We start from the raw sequence: 13,764 nt of genomic DNA, 5'->3' as shown, positions 1-13,764 counted from the left end.
ATTTGTGTTTTTTTTGGGCATTTCTAAAAAACGAGCTGGAGTGAGCGCACCTGGCCCAACGTGAACCCGCAAAGGTGGCAGGTTGGGGGGGGTGGGGGGGGGCGGCACAAGAGACGCACATCCTGGAATGTGGAAAACAATGACGCACGTGCGCAGCGCATGATTGCGCGGGACGTTTGGCATGTCGCGCACCTACAAAAGGCGGACATCTGCACGCGTGTAATGCGAGTGTGTGTCATGTCATCTGGGAGCGTTTAGCGGCTGGGAGTGCGTACGGCCACCACGCCATTTTAGACATATAGCTATGGATTCTTTGGGCAGTGAATTAAAAAAAAAATAAACGCACAATAGGAAGGAGAATTAATTCCACAATGCAAATGTCATAAGTGGCCCCGGGGCCTTTTTCCTCTACTTCGTTTCATCGCTTGCGCACCACTTCAAGATGAATGAAGGCACACGGTGGGCCAAAACTAGTTAGTTGTTTTTAAAAAATAATAAAAAAAATTTAACCTTTACTTGAGTATGTTTATGAATGCAGACAGATTCTTATTTGCAGGCTGTCAAACGAAGCAAAAAGAAAAAGAAAAGGAGACCCAAAAAGGTGCCAGCAAATGCTTTCCTTCCTTCCTTGCTTGCCTCAAATCTTCCTTCTTTTCATCTTTGATTCATTCATTCCTTCGCACACTCCCTCTATTTCCTTTCATCCGACTTCCTATCAACTTTCCTTCCTTCGTCCCTTCCTTCCTTTCATACATCCTTGTTTCTCTTCTTCCCGCCTGTCCTACAGTGCTCATTCCCTTTGCTTGTTCCCTTCCTTCCATTCATCTTCCCTCCTTCCTCACTCTACTATCGTTTCCCTCCTTGCCTCGTTGCTTCCTTCCTTCCTTCTTTCCTCTTTCTTTCATTCTTTCTAACAGTCATCCTTTTATTTTCTTCACCCATCTCTTTTCTTCTTTCTTTCTTTCCTTTCCTTTTTTCTTTCTTTTTTCTTTCTTTCACGTTCCTTCCTTCCAACATAGTCACCTCTTATTTTCTTTCATCTGGTTCCTTCCTACCTTCATTCACAGATCCTTGTGTTTGTCCACGAACCTCCTTCCTACCTTTCGTACATCCTTCTTTCCTTCCTTCCTTTTATACTATGCTTTTCCCTTCTTTCTTTCCTTCCTACTTTCCTCCCTTTCTTGGATTCTTTAATCCTTCCTACCTTCCTTCATGCATTCTTTCATTCCTTCCTCCATTCTTCCCTCCTATCGATCTCATTCCTTCCTTCCTTCCTTCTTACCTTCCACGCATCCTTCCTTCTTTCCTTCAGTCCTTCTTTCCTTTCCTTTTTTCTTTCATTTTTCTTTCTTTCACGTTCCTTCCTTCCAACATAGTCATCTCTTATTTTCTTTCATCTGGTTCCTTCCTTCCTTCATTCACACATCCTTGTGTTTGTCCACGAACCTCCTTCCTACCTTTCGTACGTCCTTCTTTCCTTCCTTCCTTTTATACTATGCTTTTCCCTTCTTTCTTTCCTTCCTACTTTCCTCCCTTTCTTGGATTCTTTAATCCTTCCTACCTTCCTTCATGCATTCTTTCATTCCTTCCTCCATTCTTCCCTCCTATCGATCTCATTCCTTCCTTCCTTCCTTCTTACCTTCCACGCATCCTTCCTTCTTTCCTTCAGTCCTTCTTTCCTTTCCTTTTTTCTTTCATTTTTCTTTCTTTCACGTTCCTTCCTTCCAACATAGTCATCTCTTATTTTCTTTCATCTGGTTCCTTCCTTCCTTCATTCACACATCCTTGTGTTTGTCCACGAACCTCCTTCCTACCTTTCGTACGTCCTTCTTTCCTTCCTTCCTTTTATACTATGCTTTTCCCTCCTTTCTTTCCTTCCTACTTTCCTCCCTTTCTTGGATTCTTTAATCCTTCCTTCCTTCCTTCATGCATTCTTTCATTCCTTCCTTTCATAAAGCCTTGTTTCCTTCCTTCATTCCAACATGCCTTCCTCCATTCTTCCCTCCTATCGATCTCATTCCTTCCTTCCTTCTTACCTTCCACGCATCCTTCCTTCTTTCCTTCAGTCCTTCTTTCCTTCCTTTTTTATAGTATTTTTCATCCTTCCATCCCTCTTTCCTTCCTTGCTCAATGAAGTGGATGAAGGTAAGTGTACATGTCTATCGTCTACTGTTGGGCCCCCGTGAATTGAAGATGTGGGAATCAGCTTGCGAAATGTTTGCCCTCTCACGCACCTTCCCTCCCGACTGCTTCAAACTTTTTTTTTAGCAGTTCCCGTTTTGCATCATTTTTTTTCATCCGTGCCCTGGGCTTTGCAATTGATAGCCGCCGCCCCCTCCCCTCCGCGCCCCACTGAACCCCAGCCAGCCCCAGCTGCCTGTCCAGATGTGGACGCGGAGGCAACAGGGAGGCGAAGGAACGCTGGAGGACGGGGCTCGGCCACCTCCGACGGGAAGACGAGAGGAGGAAGAGGAGCGGACGGGTCCGAATGGCAACAAATTGACAATGTGGATTGTTAAACGCAAAAGGAGGCGAGCGTGACTTATTCCCATACCTGGCCTTCTCATTAGAGACCACCTACCCGGCCAGAACAGCCGCCCCCACTTTGCAACTCCCTGGAGAGCCAGCAGGGGATAATTCAATGTTTCACCAGCTTCACAGCACTTTTCACACTTTTAATCACTACACGAGCGCAAAATGGCCCTGTTGCAAAAAAACAACAAGATTCCAGAACATGCGTTTTGCACTCGGTGGGCAGCAGGCTTGATTTATGTGCCGGGCCCACGCTCGCACCGTTCTCCCGGGGGCCTGTCTGATTAGAGATAGGGGAGCGAAACCATGCGGTCACACACCCCGCCATTTGGTTCTCATTACACACATGTAAATGCACACCGCACACACACACACACACACATATGCTTGTGCAATGCTGAACTTGCAGGGCAACTCCTCGTTAGTGTTGTGAAAGCGCAGGGCACCGCCGTGGCGGTTGTAGTGCGGATGAATGCTTCATGATGAGCAACGATTGTGTGCAATAAGACACGTTACGCAATTTGGATGATGGACAGAATTCAGCGGAACCGCCAAAGTGGAACAATTTGGAGTTTAAACCATCACTGTGTGTGACGTCGGTACATTTTGCCGGACTTAAGCTCAGTGAGCATCTAAAGCAAATGGTTCCGCCCCCCCAAAAAAAACTCTTCAGGTACCAAAATCATGTCATCACCCTCTGAAAATATAGTCATATTTTGACCAAAAATATTGATTTATCTTGTACTAGCCACCTCTGCTAAAATCAGCTTCATCCTTATCAATTCTACTCCCGAAATGAAATGTTTAATACATTTAATCAGTATTTGGTTCAGTTTTTCATGTTTTATGGAAAAACTGAAAACAATTTTTTACCAAGGCCAATATTTTAGAATAAAATGTCGCATTCCTAAAAAGTAAGTTTTAAAAAAAGCAATCTTAATAATAAAGTTATTCTTTGTTGTAAATTGTTGTAAATTTATTTCTTGTTTGTTTTCTTTAATGTTAATAAAGATACAATGTCATGTGGAGATGTTCTCATAAGAGTTTTATAGATAATTGATACTATTTATGGTTGCGTCGGAGAGATGGGGGGTGCACAAAATGTCCTTCTTTTATTAATTTAATAATTATAATTATTTTATTATCGATCTTTTTCATTTCAGTAGACTACATTTTATGAAGTACAGTTCAGTTGTATTTAACTTTGAGGTACAGTGGACACCTGCTATTCATGAGGTAGAGGGACTTGGCTGTCAAAAATTGATGCCGTAGAAAATTTGTTTTAAAAAAAACAGAAGACAAAAATTATTCCAAGAAACAGAAAAAAATATTAAGAAAAGCAGAAAAAAACTAGTTAGAAAACTGCATAATTAATTAGTCAGGAAAAAAATACATTCAGAAAAATAGAAGAAAAAAACCCTGAAAAATTGACAAATATTATTCCATAAAAAAACATAAACAAAAAAAAATATATTTATTATTATTTTTACTCTTCAATATAAATGCATCCACACCTGTCCTTTACATTACATTGATTTTGGTACCACTTTTAATGTGTTTTTGTGCATTTTTATTTGTTATTTTAAATTAAATCAGAGCACCACTACCACATACTGTAAAAAAAAATATTTAAAAAAACAGCCCATTCCCTGCCGCTGCCTTCCCCACTATTTGAGGGAGCCTGCATTGAAACGGAAGTCAAATAAATCGTGTTCAACTTCAGAGGTTTGGCTTCAAAAATCTCATTCCTCCTTTTTAACGCTCTGCCCAATAAAAGCAATAAGTGTTAATGACCTCTCTCCTCGGGGTTATTCTTTACCACATCCCGCTTTTAAAAAGGGAGATGGATGTCGATCTTTTTAGTGCCATCAGGCCCACTTTCGTTTTTATACCTGCCTGCAGGACGAAGCCCCATGCTGTTTAACACCAGTGTTAATAAGACTCGACTGTAAACACGCCACCACGGCGTGCGCTAAGGCCGCGCGAGGAGGCTACGTGGTTCATTTATTTCCCAAAAAAAAAAAAAAAGGCTGATTTGAAAAGCTAACCTAATCTATTTGCAGCCCCTCATCCCCTGACCCAGACGCCTCAACCCCTGAGTGACATCAGCCTCGGGCGAGTGAAGCAATGGCTGGAAGCACGTCACAGCCCCTTGAGAGGTCGCGCGGACCAAACTGTAGCGCTGATAGGTAAACCAGATGCATGCACGCACATGCCACATACATGCAGCACACGCGGAGAGAGAAAAGTCAAGAGAGACCCTCGAGAGGAGTTCAAGCGATTATTAAATGAACTTTTGCACTGCTTGTAATTCAGCAACATATCTAATAAGTTTTGTATTTATCGCCTATGGGTGAGGAAGTGTGTGTGCGTATGCGTGAATCTTTCCAGCCTGCCTTGTTGCTGTTATTTTCAATGGAATTCATCACCAAGAGGTCGTAAATAACTCTCATATGAACGCCGCTGTGTTATTTTGGAACTGCTTTAATGAATGGTTTGTGATCAACGAGGGTGTAAATAATACAAATAATGCAACGCTCCCCGAGTAGGTCACTTGGGTTCACTCAGAACAAGGGATATCTTCTTAGGGATTATGCAAAGCTCAGCAGAGATAGATCAATCTTACTGGGAAACTCCCTGGGGCCAATTAAAGCTCACTAGGGGCCCTAAAGTATGTTAGGGCCCAATCTAGGTGCAAGGAATACCAACATGGGGCCTTCAATGGCCCCCCTGGGTCTGGAAAATCTCGCATGAGGGTGAAGAAATCTCCCTGAGGAACTTCCTGGTGCTGAACAAAGCCATGAGGGGCCCTACGGTTTGCTGGGGCCCAATATAGGAGCCTGCAAAACCAACATGGGACCGTCAATGGTCACCAGAGACTGGTGAAGCTCTCACCTGGGCTTGGACAACCCCAGCAAAAGCGAACAATTCTCAGTGGGGAACCTCTTAGGGTTGATCAAGGCCTACTTGGGGTCCTAAAGTTTAAGTTTAAAGATAAGAACCAGAAAAAATAAGATGGAACCATCAAAGCCCACCAGGTGCTGGCTAAGCTCTCATGGGTGCTCAGAGAACTCCATCAGGGGCAAACAATTCTCAGTGGGGAACTTCCTGGGGCTAATTGAGGCCTACTAAGGGCCCTAACGTTTGTTGAGGCCCAACCTAGATACAACATGGGACCATCAGTGCAGGCTGGCAAAACTCACATGGGTGCTCAAATAACCCAAGCAGCAGTGATCAAATGTCACTGGAAAACTTCCTGGGGCCAATCTAGGAGCAATCAATTCCAACATGGGGCCACTCGGGCTGGTCAAGTCCAACAAATCTCTTTAATCTACTAATAAACCCCAACGAGAGGCTAGTGAATCTTTCTGAGGGACAGCAAAAATCCCCAGGGGGCAATTTTATATGTTCTCTGAGGGCCTCTAAGGGTATGTTTACAACCTAGTAAAAGTTATTGGTGTTCGGGGGCCCCATATATGCTGTAACCCCCCTCCCCGCAATAGCAAAATAATTTTAATGTACATTACATGGAAAAAAAAGCTTCAGCTGAGAGCCGTGAATGCTAAAAGCTATTGACACGCACTGAAACTCACCATGGGACCACTAGAGGTGATCCGGGGGGGGGGGCAGTAAAGATGACCGAGAAAGGCGAGGGGGGGGGAGTTTGTCCCCCTAAGGTGTGTTGTACATTAGGGATGTTGAGGAGACAGATCACACTCTGCTGAGAGGCTGTTGATGTCTGACAGGAAGTGCCGCGCAGCGTTCAAGGCGTGCTCGTGTTGCATGTGTGTGCGCGTGTGCGCCCATGACGGCGGATGACGGCGGGTCACGGCTGTACAGTCAGCAGGAAGTGACCCCAAACGCAAATTGCGCATGTAGATTGAACTCCGTTTGAGTTGCTCTCCACGCCATTGTGCGGCGTCTTAGCACGTGCACGCAAGTACAGAATCATGTCGTAGTATTATTTTTCGGTCTCGTTGGCACGATGACATCATTCTTGCTTATGAAGTAACAAAGGAGCGTACGTGAGCTTGTAAGAATATTTCAAATACTTGAGCGGAGATGCTAAATTTAGCCTCCCCTTGACTTTCCCTCACTCAACCTCCTCCTCCCGACACGTCTATTCTGAAACAATAGACCCCAAACCCCCACCACAGGTCCCTCCCCCATCACACACACACACACACACACACACACACACACACACACACACTGGACGTTCCCGGTGAAGGTGTGTGTGTGTCCATGTGGCCTCTGGAGTGCCATAAGGAAGAGCACAATGTTTCAGAGCTCCTGTACTATACTCACTTTGCAAATGTCGTCTCTATGGCGATAGTGACACAGGAAGTGACCCCGTGGAGGGCTTAGAGCAGGGGTGGGCAAACTTTTTGACTTGCGGGCCACAATGGGTTTGAAATTTTGACAGATGGGCCGGACCAGGAGCATTTGGACCTCATAGCACAGTAAAAACACACAGATAAATGTACAACCCAATTTACTTATTATGTGCACTTAGGACTGCGTTTTTCAAATGTGCAAAATTCACATATTTAAAACAGCTTTTCCAATAGCTTCATTTTTATTGTTTTAGCTCAACTTTTGCTGTGTTTTTATGCTTTATAAAGTGACCTTGTGTTCTGAAAGGTGCTGTTTTTAAATGAAATGTATTATTATTATTATTACTATTATTATAAAATAGCCCTAATCCAGGTAGTACGTTTGCCTCAATGAATATGCAAGATGCGGCATTTACACACTATTTGGCAAAGTGGGAGGAGAAATGTAAATAGATTATAATAGCACATACACTGTGATCTGTCAAACCGGGTGACTGCATCTATTATTAATAGATTTCAATTCAAGGCGTAAAGTTAAAGAATTTTTTTTCCATTGGCCCACCCATTTTTGACATGCTGAGTGTCAAGCAGAGTGGCAATCGGTCCCATTTTTATAGTCTTTGGTATGACCCGGCCGGGAATTGAACCCACGACCTCCCAGTCTCAGGGCGGACACTCTAACCACTCAGCCACTGAGCTGGAGAAAAAGAAAATAGAAAAAAAAAGATTTTGAATTTTTTTCTAGCCTTATTGGATAAATTCGGCGGGCCGGATTGAAACGCATAACGGGCCGTATTTGGCCCGCGGGCCGCGGTTTGTGGGGGGGGGGGGGGGGTTGTTGGGTTGGCCGGTCAGCGAAAAAATTATTCGATTGCCAGCCTTGATTGACATTATGAGCCCTATGAAAATCAGATTGACTTTAATGGCAATGGACGGTAAATTTCGCCACGTTGTTATGCAACAGAAGGGCTCATTTATAGGGGTGTGCCCGAAAAATTAATTTTCATAAGAATCGCGATTCTCATTTAGTACGATTCAGAATCGATTTTAAATGTCCCAAAATCGATTTGATTTAAATTATTTTATACTGTCTTGCCTTTGTCTGTGTGTGCCTTTATGTGGAGCGCTGTTCATGTTGCACCCGGTTTGGCCACTGAGGGGCAGTGTGGTTCCACGCGGTCTGATACACTGTTAAGTTGTAGCCACATTAGAGAGTAGAAGGAAAAAGTCACGATCACGTTATTCCAATAAAAGTTTTTTTTGTCAGCGTGGAGCCGTTCTTTTGAGTGATAAAAGTGCGAGTATCGCGCTAATTAGCATTAGCGTGTCAGACTGGAGTAGTTAATTACAATTCCTCGCACATCTATAGATTGAAGCAGAAATTATTGTCAATCAAATCATTTTGAATCAAAAATCGTTCCCAATCGAAAATCGATTCTGAATCAAATCGCAGACCCAAAAATCGGAATCGAATCGTGAGACATTCAAAGATTCCCACCCCTACTAATTTACATAATAACCACCCCCACACTGATTTTTGGGTGAAGATGAAAAGCCATTTTCATGTGATAACTGTAGTCTGGTTGCCATACAAACGCTGTCTGAAATAGTATCATGTAGATGCACCGTCATGTGCCCAAAAGGTAAGCAGAGCTGCATTGATTTTGTTTTGACTTTTGAGGACCCCAAAGTATGAGTTTTTTTCATTAGATTTTTTTGCTTTTTGTTGCCAGACAAATTTTCTTCTTGTTGTTAGAAAATGTTGGTAGTAAAATCAGTGTTATTTTTAAGCACATCTATACTGATAACCGCCTACACATACTTCCGCAATATGTCTCCTTTCGGTGGCGATCAGAACCCATCGGAGGCGTCGTGCCTATCAGTCCGTCCGCCCTCTTGCCCCCCGGGCACGCCGGTCCACGGTAGCGCACAAACAAGCGCTGACAGGGTGAGCCGAGGTTCTTCCTGTTTTGGCCGATGGCTGCGGCCTTGACACTCGCGTCACCTCGCAAAAAAACAAGACGGCCGTTATCGTCGTCGTTTGTGAGGAAGCGTCATGGCAGCTTGTTAGTTCCTCGTCTTTTTTGCCTTCACTTCCTCCTTCGCCCTTACGCACACGACCCACATTCAAGGTACTGGATGTAAACAAAGCAACAACTCCGCTGGAACTGTTATCTCGGACGTTATCTGGAAAATGTGTATTATTTTTAACCACAAAAAAAATGGGGTCAAAAATAGCCCCAGGTTCTGCTACTGGTCTGTAAATCACTTAAAAGTTTAGCTCATAAATATGTAAATAAATGCTAATTGTATATAAGCCCAAAAATCTGTACACGCAGAGTTCAAAGCAAACATGGTGAAGCAGCATTTAGTTGTTATGCTGCACGCCAATGGAATAAGCTGCCAAGTGAAACTCAAGTGTGAATGCTAAATGCTAGTTAAAACTCTAGTTATTCCCACATACTACCTAACTAGCAGTAGTAGGTCCGTGATATTAAAAGTTTGTTTGCACATTATTCGATTTTAATGAGCAAAAATCAGCAGACGGCTCGCAGATCAAGATTGCCTTCCGCTCAACGCACGCCCCCAGCATCTTTTCCTAACCAGCCGCTTCCTTTCTGGTGGTGTTCCGCTCTCACTGCACAAATCTGTGTGTAAATGTGTGTGTGTGTGTGTGTGTGTGTGTCGGTGACCATCTTTCATGTGGCAGCATTCCAGTAACAGTGAGCCAGCAAGGGGTCTTCGTCTCACATCCCTCTTCAATCAAACACAAACACTCGCGTCCGGCCAGCCTGGCCCACGCTATCTTTCTCCTGCCTCCTTGTGCCAGATGCACACACCCTGTTGCTCCTTACCCCCCCCCCCACCCCCCACCCCTCCCTCCTCCAATCCCATCAGGGCTCCTCTGCTTGCCCCCCCCCCCTTCCCATTCCTCCTCCCACACTGGTTCAGCACCCCAGTGCATCACATTGTCTCCTGGCTCTTCATCTATCCCCACTTCCTGTGTCCTCCTCTTTGTGCCCCCCCCCCCCAGCCTACTCCTTCCTAATCGCATCCTCCCCTCTCACCCCTGCCTACGAAACCCCAGTCGCTCTCTCTCTCTCTCTCTCGCTTTGCGACGTGACTTTCGGCACGGAAAGTCGGGCGGCTGCCAATAAACTGGGGCAGAGCGGGTTGAAGATGTCCACTGTTGTCCGTCCTCGAGCTGGACTCAAGTAGGATGTAGTGATTTTTTGATATTGCTGAATGCAATACGTACCTCAATACATGGGGTGGGATACAATTCGATTCAGTTTGGTTGAATCAAAAACAATTCAAATCGGTTTTCGTATACGAAGGAAAACAGAAACATCTTTTTTTTTTTTTTTTTCCTAATAAAAACAAAAACAGTTTAAACTGGAAATCGGTTGTGATTTTAAAAATGTGCGAATCGAACCAAATCATCGAAATATATCGAGGTACATATCGAATCATCTTTTGAGAGATATATGTGGGAAATGTCACATTTACAATAATAACCTACTGGCAAAATGAGCCGTATCATATCTCGGATGGAATCGTAATCCCACTGAATCGAGTTGAATGGAATCGTTGCCCTTGAAAATAAACCATCCTTGATATTTAGGGGTGTCAAAATGAGTGCGTTAATTCAAAATTCCTTTAACCCAGCCATTTTTTTTTTTAACACGCGATTAATGGAAAGCTTGTCGTGGGAGAATTGCAGTCATAACGCAGCAGACATGCCCACATCAAAATTTTGCAGTAATACATTTAATAATAATGCCTATATTTGTGCTGCGATTGGCTGGCAACCAGTTCAGGGTGTACCCCGCCTACTGCCCGAAGCCAGCTGGGATAGGCTCCAGCACCCCCGGCGACCCTTGTGAGGAAAAGCGGCTAAGAAAATGGATGGATGGATGGATGCCTATATTTGTGGAGAGTGGTCTTACAAAAGCAACTATGCCATCTAGTGGCAGAAAAATGACCTCAACACAAATCGTTATCACACTCTGCTTTTTAATTTTAACTCAATTTTATGAATGATTATGAAACTATTGTATCATCGACTAAAAGATGCAGTCATATTTCTTTTTTTTTCTCCACTTTTATGCTAACAAGAATATGAAAACTTTATTAAGCACGGCACATCTGCGCAATTTGCCCAAACGTTGCCTGTTTTCCACTTTGCGGCGTCCTCTCGATAGCAGTCCGAATATTTACAGCAGATGGGGGCACCGCGCTCGTGACTCAGCACAGAAACACTTCGCAGTGAGATCGTGGGAACGCCAGAGAAGCGCGAGAGCGGGGGGGAGATTTTGCAGCTGGTACACTCAGGAAATAGATAATGTGATGCCAGTGGAGGGCACACACACAAAACGCACACCCGGCCTGTGTTGTGAGTTATCAGGAGGGAGAACATACAGGACCATCTCTGTCTTTGTGTTTACGCTTCATCCAAACAGCAGCGCATCCACTGAGGCTAATGGGCTCCTAATCTACAAATGGATTACACAATCGTCCTTTCCTATTAGTGTTTATGAAAAAGCCACAAGTGCTTAGTTCCATATGTGCAATGACTTTTCCAAACGGAGGCTTGGGTTTGGAGTAGGGAAGAAAATATCACATCAAAGTGAATCTAATCTGACTTAAGAAAACTCAGTGTTTATAAGATTGAGCTCACCTCATTACAATAACATATAAATACAGACACAAACAAAAAATAAACTTGGTACATTGGAGGTATACAAAAAAAAGAGATAGCTTGGTTTAAGCTTGGGTTTAAAATTAGTTCATGAGGTTGGCTGAGGTGAGATTTGAACATGACTATATATATATATATATATATATATATATATATATATATATATACATATACTGTATATATATATATATATATATATATATATATATATATATATATATATATATATATATATATATATATATATATATATATATATATATATAGTACCTGGCGATTCGATTTGTATCACGATTCATAGGTCCCGATTCGATTCGATACCGATTAATCCCGATACGAATCTATAAATTGATTATTGCGATTTTTTTTTTAACTCAAATTTAGAAAATACTAATCAGTAAACTTGTACATGTAAGATTTGTATGAAAATGTATTTATCTGAAAATGCAGGCTTTTAACTGAGCCACCGCATTTACCAAACAGGTTGCAGTCTGTTTCATGTTTGAACAGCACTGAAATCAATTATTAAGGCTTAATGGCCCATTAATATAACATTCTTCCGTGCTTAATGTGTGAATCCTAACCCTAAGTAAGACATTTTGTTGAATATTCCCATAAAAAATTTATGTTTAAAAATCAATTCGAGAATTGCGTGCTGTAATATCGCAGTTTATTGCCAAATCGATTTTTTCTAACACCCCTAATATATATATATATATATATATATATATATATATATATATATATATATATATATATATTTATGCCTCCCAATTTTTTAACGATGGTGGCCAACTAGCTGGCTACATGTTAGTATTGAATATTCAGCCAGGTTTGTGTGATAATCAAAACACCTCAGTCACGAATATAGCGATTAACAGTGAGTTGTAATTCCAAGTCATCCATTTTATATAGCAGAGATCATGCGCTGGAGATAAAGACCCATGAGCCATGACTTATAAATTATAAATTCAATTGGAGCTGTTGCGTTGCTAGAAAGTTAGGGCTGACTTTAGGCTTGGAGTTGAGTATGAATCGTGACGTGCCACTGATATGGCATGACTCCTTCTTGTGACTGTCTCCAAGTCAGCCCTTTCATCACTCAGAGGCTCCAAAATGTCATTTCTCAGTCCTGGATATGTTTTGTTTCTTGTCATGCCGCCACGTAAGGCTACCAGTGATGACAAAGAGGGAAAATGTGGAAATGGAACACCTCCCTTCTCCTTCTCCGTTACCGTCCGTCAGGCGGCTTTAAAGTATTTGACTTTTATTTTTGTTGTTCCAGGAACAAAAATGCTTCAGTCTCACCTTCACATGTTGTGAATCACACATTTTTCATTCGCATGAAGTCTTGCTCAGTGTGATAAACTTCCACAAGGTTGACACCCACGAACCAACACACACACACACACACACACACACACACACACTTGTGTTTGAATTGACAGACGCACAAAGGTCATCAATTGGCCTCTGAACTTCACTTCCTTGCATATTTGCTAATTACAGTTAAAGGTTTTCTATCCACACATTATTCATAAATACAAAGGATTATTCGCAAAAATAGAAAAAACGACAGGATTTATTCTTGTAAAGCAACATTTTTTTTTTATAATATTATGACTTTATCCTTGTAAAAATTCTGACTTTTTTCATAAAATTGCAGTTTTTTGTTTACATTATTTATCTCAGATTTGCATACAATTACACCTTATTTTTCAAAATGTTTAATTTAACACTTTAATCATTATAACCTCATGAATTTTGACGCTTTATAAAAATTACAACTTTTTCCTTCTTCTACAATTTATGTACATGAAATAGAACTATAGTGAAGTCGATTTTTTTTTGTTCATTGACATAAAAAGATTTTTGAACACACTACAACTTGAATCAATTAATTTGTGTTGTAATACTCGGAAACAAACAAAAATAGCAAAAATATGCTGGATTATATTTTCTCTGATATTACAAGTTAATTTGCATAAAATTGGATTTGTTTGTGAGATTACTTGACATAAATAACATTAAATGCTTTTTGATAGCACTTTTTTCACTACAACTAGCCAATGTGAGGTAAAACAAACAATTTGAATTGAATTATGCAAGTTGTATGACATCATAATGAGGCTGGAATTCATTATATATATATAATAAATTTTTTAGTATTCCCATTAAAACACACACACACAC

At 41.8% G+C, this 13,764-nt stretch overlaps 1 protein-coding gene across 1 annotated transcript in view; it reads left to right on the top strand.

The window, feature by feature from the left end:
• The window catches only part of LOC144051724 (uncharacterized), a 37,468-nt gene that overhangs the window by 16,651 nt on the left and 7,053 nt on the right, over positions 1–13,764 (top strand). The gene's annotated exons all lie outside the window — the stretch shown is intronic.

The sequence above is a fragment of the Vanacampus margaritifer genome, chromosome 5, assembly GCF_051991255.1.
Source record: "Vanacampus margaritifer isolate UIUO_Vmar chromosome 5, RoL_Vmar_1.0, whole genome shotgun sequence".
NCBI lineage: Eukaryota > Metazoa > Chordata > Actinopteri > Syngnathiformes > Syngnathidae > Vanacampus > Vanacampus margaritifer.
This window is presented reverse-complemented; position numbering and strand designations above follow the sequence as displayed.